Genomic DNA, 8,121 nt, shown 5'->3' with positions numbered 1-8,121 from the left:
GTGTGTGCGATATTATGTTTATATGCATAACAATGATGTGTTTATATATACATATATATATTATTGCTGTTATGTTTATATAAAAAACGCGGTTGTCTGTAAAGTAAATGAAATTGAGTGTTTCGAGTGTAATGTGTCTTGAATCAAATCGATTATGTTGCCTCTTAGTGTTGTTGACTTATTAACATCCTGCACAATCAAAAGTGAACATATCTTTCATGAATTTGACAAATGTTTCGTCATTTTTCACGTTTGTGTACGTGTAAATTGATCAATTCCATTGCGATTCGATTTACCTCCTTCTCTATAGCCATACAAAATATCTATCAAACAAATAAAATTAAAATTTTCTTTTGAAAAATGCAACCATTCCATCAGTATTTTCTTATGACGTTGTCACGTTAAACTATCGTCAGTAAACCGACTTTACAGACAAACTCTTTTTGTTTTATTTTGTGAATGATGAGTTTAAAAATTCCTTTGGCTTCAATAAATAATAATAAGAAGTAAGTTAAAAAACTTAAAAAAAAAATCTAAAATTTTGCGACTTATTTAATGTGAACAGTTTTCGAATAGAATTATTTTAAATTTTTTAAATGATATATTGATAATTTTTTTTTATCTATATACACTAACTGAACCCGACTCGCGTTGCTACGCCAACTAAAATAAATTTAATAAAAAAACCTTCAAAGAAAAATCAGTAGACAAATATTAAATTCATTCTAAGCCATTTTATTGATTATGTTTTTTTCGAAAAAATTGTGACATTACAAAGTTTAGTTTCAATTCGATGTTTATTGAAGTGCTGTGGGATACACAATTATTCTTGTTTTTGCATCTGGTGCGTAGACGAATAAACCAGAAGGTTTTTTGACACGTGAGCAAGCCACATAGAGCAGTCCATGTGAGAAGCATGGATTCTCCAAATTTAATCCACACACTTGTAACGATTGTCCTTGTGCTTTGTTAATAGTCACTGCGAAAGCGAGTCGCACCGGGAACTGTAAACGTTTGAATTCGAATGGCATAACTGTCGGCATCATTGGGTTACGTGGAGGTGTCAATCAATTTTCCAGTCAAAATTTTTGACTCGATAACATTGTTCATCATTTTCTTGATTGAGAGTCTGGTTCCGTTGCAAAGTCGTGGTGGATTTATGTTTCGAAGAAGAATGATGGGTACGCCAATTTGCAATGTAAAAACGTGCGGGGCATGCCTGGCGAATTCAAGAATTCAGTTAGATTTGGATAGTTGACAACCTCGTCTTGATTCTCCACAGTATCGATGGACTTATATGTTGTCATTTCACTGGGTATTCCATGCTGAATGGTGAAGTTGATCGATGTTTTTGGCTGCTAATGTAGCACGCGTACTGAGCCACTGATGGTTTTTGTAGTTTTGTGCAATGTTTGGGACAACTTTTTGCACCAATTCGTCGATGCTTTCTGTGATCTTATAAAATTTTGCTGCCAGGGTGATGTAGATTCATCAATTTCCATTCGCCCAATTCCAATATCCAGTAATTGTTTTGCAAAATTTCCAGCCGATGCATCCCGTTGTATGCACACGCATATTAGTTTTCAAAGTCAATTTCTGTAAATGACTCCATAGAACTGATGATTTAAGACATGCATTAAATTCATCAGCGGGTGTTGAACGTGGTATAATGGGCAGTGTTTGTCGAAAACCACCAGACAATAAAATGAGTGCGCCACCGAAGATCTGTCTGTTTCCTCTCAAATCTCGCAGTGTACGATCAAGCGCTTCCAATGCTTTCTTGAGAGACATTGTACATTCGTCCCATATGATAATTTGACACGTTTGGGGTACTTTTCCCATTCCAGAGTTTTTGCTGATGTTGGTGCCTCAGTGTTGGGAAACAGGAAAAAGTCACATGGAGCCATATCAGGCGAATACGGTGCTTGCGGAACGATATTAACATTATTTTTGTTCAAATAATCGCGAACAAGACGTGATGTATGAGCTGGTGCATTATCGTGATGCAAGAACCATGACTTGTTGTCCCACAATTCCTTCCTTTTAAGACGAATGTTCTCGCGCAAACGCTTTAAAACGTCTAAATAATATTCAGCGTTAACCGATTTTGCGATTTGTGCGATTTTCAAGCTCAATTTCCTTTACTTTTCCGATGTTTTCGTCGTTTACTGATGTTGCTGGGCGACGTTGATGAGGCAAGTTTTCAACCGATGTACGGCCCTCTTTGAACGATTTGTACCACTGGAAAACACGTGCACGCGATAGAGCAGAGTCCCCATAGGTTGTCTGTAACATTTTTAAGGCGTCTGAAGCCGAAATTTTGTTGGAATAACAAAATTTCAAACAAATTCTTTGAATTTCCATCGTTAAATTCGAAGAATACACTCGAGCTTGACTTGTTTACAGTAGCACAGAAAAGAAACTATGTGACATATCACGCTGAAATTTGCCATGTAAGCTTATAACAGTCCTACCAAAAAACAAAAAATTTATTTTTGCCATATGTCATCCGCGGACCGTTTTATTGATAACGTCTCGTTCATATTTGAGCAAAAGGTATATATATATAATTAGCGCGTACCCCCTTTTTGGATGTTTGGCCGAGCTCTTCCGTCTATTTGTGGCGTGCGTCTTGATGTTGTTCCACAAATGGAGGGACCTACAGTTTTAAGCCAACTCCGAGCGGCAGATATTTTTTATGAGGAGTTTCTTCATGGCAGAAATACACTCGGAGGTTTGCCATTGCCTACCGAGGGGCGACCGCTATTAGAAAACACTTTTTTATTATTTAGTCATTCACCGAAATTTGGAACCAACGTTCTCTCTCTGAAATTTGAATGGTAGTCACGCACCAATCCATTCGGCTACGGCGGCCAGATAGGTAATAAAGACTTTTACTTGGGCGTTATAAGGCGTCTCGTCGTTTACGTGAAGCAATACACCAGTAAATAAAAGATTTGCCATCATTATCCGTGAATTTTTGACCAGGAATGAAACGATTGCCGCCCAATAACCAATAACCAATGAATGTTGGTACCTCATATCTCCCTGCGATTGTTTCTGTTTGATCGAACGCAGAACGCGTTTTAACAGCCGAAAGGAAGTAATGGAAAAATCGGATATGGCTTTGATGGCTATACCGAAAACAGAGTTTCAGAAATTTTTCGTAAGCTGTTTTAAACGCTGGCAAAGGTGCGTTGCAGCTGATGGGGAGGGCTTTGAAGGCGATAATATCTATAATATTCCGGAAACTTTTTGATCAAGATGTTATTCTTTATTCAAACAGCAGTGAACAGAGTGGAATATGCAAATACTACGAAAAGTGAGGCTGGGTGAGATTTGAACAAAACTTCAATAAGAAAAAAATGATAATCCTTGGAGTGAAAATTCATGAAGAGCATAAGGTCCCGCTTGCTATGAAAAGAAAGAGTATTGGGAAAGGACAAAAGAAGTCCGAGTCGAAGTAAAAGTGATTAATTTAAAAAAAGCTTTCAGTTGCCACAAGAACCCTGTTGCTTGCAGGACTAAATTTAAGCATCCCAGTATTGAAGTAAAAAAGACGATCGAGATTTGTGTGTGTTTTTAATATCATATTTTTATTATTCATAATTTTATCGAATAATTATTTAATATTAATTAATTTTACAATCATTTGCATTCAGTTTTTGTTTTCTGTTTTTTGTTTTTTTTTCTTTTGTTTATTCCTTACTCATCCTCATATCCATATTTATTTATTTTCAATTACGTTACAATTGTGTACTTTTCTTGTTGTTGTTGTTGTTCCGCTTTTTTGCAGCGCTTACCCATACGCGCATATAAATATAAGTACGTAAATTGCAATTGATGTGAATTTGAAAGAATCATTAAATGTACTAAGGTTCGCGTGGGTGTGTGAGTGTGTGGGTGTGTGTATAGTCAAGTATTTGCCATGCGCTCAAACCAGCTTTTTGGTATTTGTACACTCTTTAATGCATTCTTCATTCTTTAATTCTGTAAGCAGAACATCAATATGTGGGTGTGGGTGTGTTTGTGTCTGTGTGTGTGTTTATATATTTACATATAGCAAATGTTTGCATTCGCAATGCCCAATTTCTTTTGCGTTAGATTTTTAGTATTAATGCTTTTATTTCTTTGCTGTTTTTTGTTTTTTATCGCAAATTGTATTTTTTATTTTATTAATTTTTATTTTTATCTTCGTTTTTTTTTAATTTCTTGGCTTTCCGTTGCACTCCTTGTTTGCGTTGCTATAAGAAATTAATTAGTATTAAGCTCGAATTCGATAGTTAGTAAATCAAATAACAGTTTATATCATAGCCAATCGTTGCCAATAACGTTTACAATTCTTTTTCGAAAAATATAGTTTTCATTAATAAATAGTTTTATGTGTGTGCTTTGCTTTTGTGTTTTTTTTTTCTTTCTTTAAAGTACAATACAAAATGCGTTTCAAAGTGCTACGTACGCACCTAATTTAGCACGAATAACTTACAATTAAATTTATTATTAATTTAAACTTAATATTTTTTGGCTATAAAAATTAAATTAGGCTTTTTTTATATTTGCTGGGTTTTCTTCTCTTTTTGCTATGCAGTTTTGTTTCAATATATTTTATTTCACTTTTGTATGGACTTCTGCCAGTTGCTTGATTTGATTTATAAATTTTTTGTTTGTTAATATTTCCTGTTCAATTTTAAAATTTTTGTATGTTTGCACTATTTTCTGGAGATTCTGGTTGATTTTTGCGTTGCTAAAAAAATTTCTGTTTCTTTTTTCCTAATTGTTTTCTATATTTCATTTACGCTTGTATGCAACACTTTTGCTCAGTTTTCTTACGTTATAAATTTTGTAGCATTTTTTTGTCAATCCAATTTCATTTTTAACGCTTTTAACATTTTTTCTTCAATTTCTTTTTTTATCTTGTAATTTCCTAAGGCGACTTCATTTTCGTTTAACACCTACGCATTTTCGCTAAAATTGTCAGTTTCTCATATTTTGTTTTTAAATAATTATTTTGTGTATGTTGCATTTTTTAAACAAAAAACAAAAGGTTTTTTCTGTTTTCAGTTTATTTTGCTTGGTTGCTACTGTTGATTTTATTTGCTTTTGTCTCTAATCGATGAGTAAAGGAACAAATTGTCATCAACTGCTGCTTGGTTGCTTGCAAAAAACAAAAAATAAAATTTGTTCAGAAAATAAAGTTTTTTTATAGTTAAATTAAAAAATTATAATAGTAAACTCTTGTATTTGCTATAAAAATTCAACTATTCATAAAAAAAAATTTAAAACGCATATCGCCAGCAAAATAATATTTTAATAAATTTTCAATATTTTTTTTTTTTTTATTGTAGTTCATATTTTTTTCCATAATCAATTATCGTTTACATTTGGGTTGTCTTCATATTGCGCTCACATAATTTTTGTTAAATATTAAAAAATATATAACAGAGATTCAGTCTTTAAATACATTTTACATTTTTCATTTTTCTCATATCAACGGCGTCTGATTCTTGTTCTTCCTTTCGGTTTAATGAAATAAAACAAATTAATTAATTCATTATTGTGCTAATTATTTTATTATCATTATAATAACATTTGCGTTTTGCTCGCCGACTCGCCTACTCGCATTTCGCTCGCCCTCGCCTCGAACTGCCTCTTTTATATTTTGTTTTTGTTTTTTTTTTTCTTTTTGCTTTTTACTAATCAGGAAATTTTGCACTGTTTGCACTCACTTTCGCAATTTCTTATTTCCGTATCTTTTTTGCCATTTCGCCCATTTAGTTGCTTGTTGCTGTTGTTGTTGTTGTTGTTGTTGTTACTTTTTTTGTATCACTATTGTTCGTTTTTGTGTTTTTGATTATTTTTAAATTTTATAGCCAAAAATTTTATCCAAAATAATTTTTTTATAATTTTTAATTTTAATAAAATTTTGAATTTTGATACCGAAACTTATGCATTCAATTTGTAAATATGTATGTAGTAGTTTATATAATACTCGTGTGTATATGTGTATGTGTAAGTTTACAAAGCTTTAATGCTTGTAATTGTTTTTTTTTTTGTTTTTTAGTAAAAATTTAGTACATAAAAGCCAAAAATTGTGTATGTCTCTAAATTTTGCTTAACCATTACGCGTAGTATAAACTACTTAATAGTAAAAAAAAAAACAGGGTAGTTTTCCCGCCACGATTTACGTTTCGCACATTTTCTTACGCCAAACAGGGTTCTGGTGCATTAATTTTGCTTACTTTACTAGAATTTTTGGTCGTTCTTAATTGTTCAGAGATATTTGCTTTTTTAAATATTTAATTTGTTTTTGTTTCGTTTTTTGCCATATATAAATTTCCCTCATACTACAGTCCTAATAAATTGTTTTTGTTTTTGTTTTTCTTTTCATATATATGGACGTTCCGAAAATGTTGCTTTTAATACTCATAGATTTGGTTCAAAGGTTCCCTTACTAACTTTCACGAACCAAGGAATGATGTGCAAAATTCAGAAATTTTCTTTCTCTCTTGTCAATAGATCAACTACTAGCAACCTCACAGGTGGTGTTGTTGTTGTTGTAGCAGCATAAACATTCCCCATACTTACATGCGGGAATTGCTGCTGGAGTGGCAGTCCTGGGCCTGACATAAATCAGGGTCGTTTCGATAATGTAGAACCGACTGTAGTGGAAACTACTAGCGTGCTCACAGGTGCTCTAACAGGTCACTGCACCATTGGCACCCCAGCCAGTAGAATGGCACCCCCCCAACCTCTGCAGGAGCTGTGGAGCTGCAGAAGAAATTGTGTCGGTACAACACCTGCTCTATGAATGCCCTGCACTTCAAAGAAGCCGTGCCAAATATCTTGGCGTTTATATATTTGAGGACCTAGGAAATTTGCAAAATGTCTCACTGGAGAGACTAGTTACCTTCTTAAAAATATCTAAGTGGTTTAAGCTCAGTTAGGTCACCCTGTGAAATGTTACTTCTTCTCATACTTCTCTCACCCCATTGCATAATTATTAACATACCACTATTTTTTTATAAAACTATAGCTCATATCACAACCAAAATCATAAAACTCAAATTTTCAAACTTTCTACACAAATTTTTAAACTTCCCACAAAATTTTCCAAAATTTCATCAAAAATTTCAACTTTTAATCAGAACTTTTTTGGACTTTCCGAGTAAGCAGTTTTGTAGCCTAATTTTATTATGAGATTTTTTTTAACAGCTTGGGAACTTAAAATAATAATACATAACAGAAATGTTATTGGAATGAACTTTTTTGATTATAATCTTTCAGGTAATTTCATGAAATTTATTTTTGAATAAAAAATCCGGCATATGTTCGCCACGGCTACGGGTTACATGGTCCATTCGACCAGTCCAATTTTCAACTACTTTTCCCAATAAAACTGAATAATAAATACCAATGGGCCCAATCAGCAAAAATGCGACTCAAACGATTGTAATTTGGCTTCAATTCTTTCCATGTAGTCGAAGCCAACAAGTTGAGAACGACGACGAATAGACATTTCAGCGTTTTCTTCAACACTTCGTTGAACTTCCCGAACTAATTTATTTTTTTCAAAGTAAATTTTCGCAATTTAGGCCAGCTTTAAATAATTATTGATGACTTGTCAAATCTTACTGAATAGAAATGTAGACACTGCTTGACATTCTCAGCTGTCAAATCATAGTTATCAATATTGATAGTTCTCAAGCAGCTAAAAAAAACATCCGATATTACAAAATGCAGGTTTCAAGTAACTTTAAAATTCCTTTGATTTTTGAAATTTTGCTTTCAAGTAACAGTTTATCAAAGAGCGTTAATGATGTAAAAAACTTTAGAGTAATTTCGAATAATAGGTTCGCTTTTACTAAACATATTAATTTTATAAAGCTCTGCTCGCAATGCCTCTAAATCCCCTCTACTGTATACCTTTAAACTTCCCTTTGCATAATTTATTAGGCCATATCTTAAATATGCTGGAAAATTGGAAGCCGCTCAATCAGCTCACCACCAATGTGACTGAATTTGTACAAAAAGTTTTTCTTAAATTCGCTCTTCATTCTTCTTTAGTGCATCTGTATTGCTTTAACTTTATATCTATCATATTACGTCTAATATAAATTTAAA

This window comes from Anastrepha obliqua, chromosome 5 (assembly GCF_027943255.1).
Source record: "Anastrepha obliqua isolate idAnaObli1 chromosome 5, idAnaObli1_1.0, whole genome shotgun sequence".
Taxonomy (NCBI): Eukaryota; Metazoa; Arthropoda; class Insecta; order Diptera; family Tephritidae; genus Anastrepha; species Anastrepha obliqua.
The sequence above is the reverse complement of the archived record's forward strand: the minus strand, read 5'-3'. Positions refer to the sequence as shown.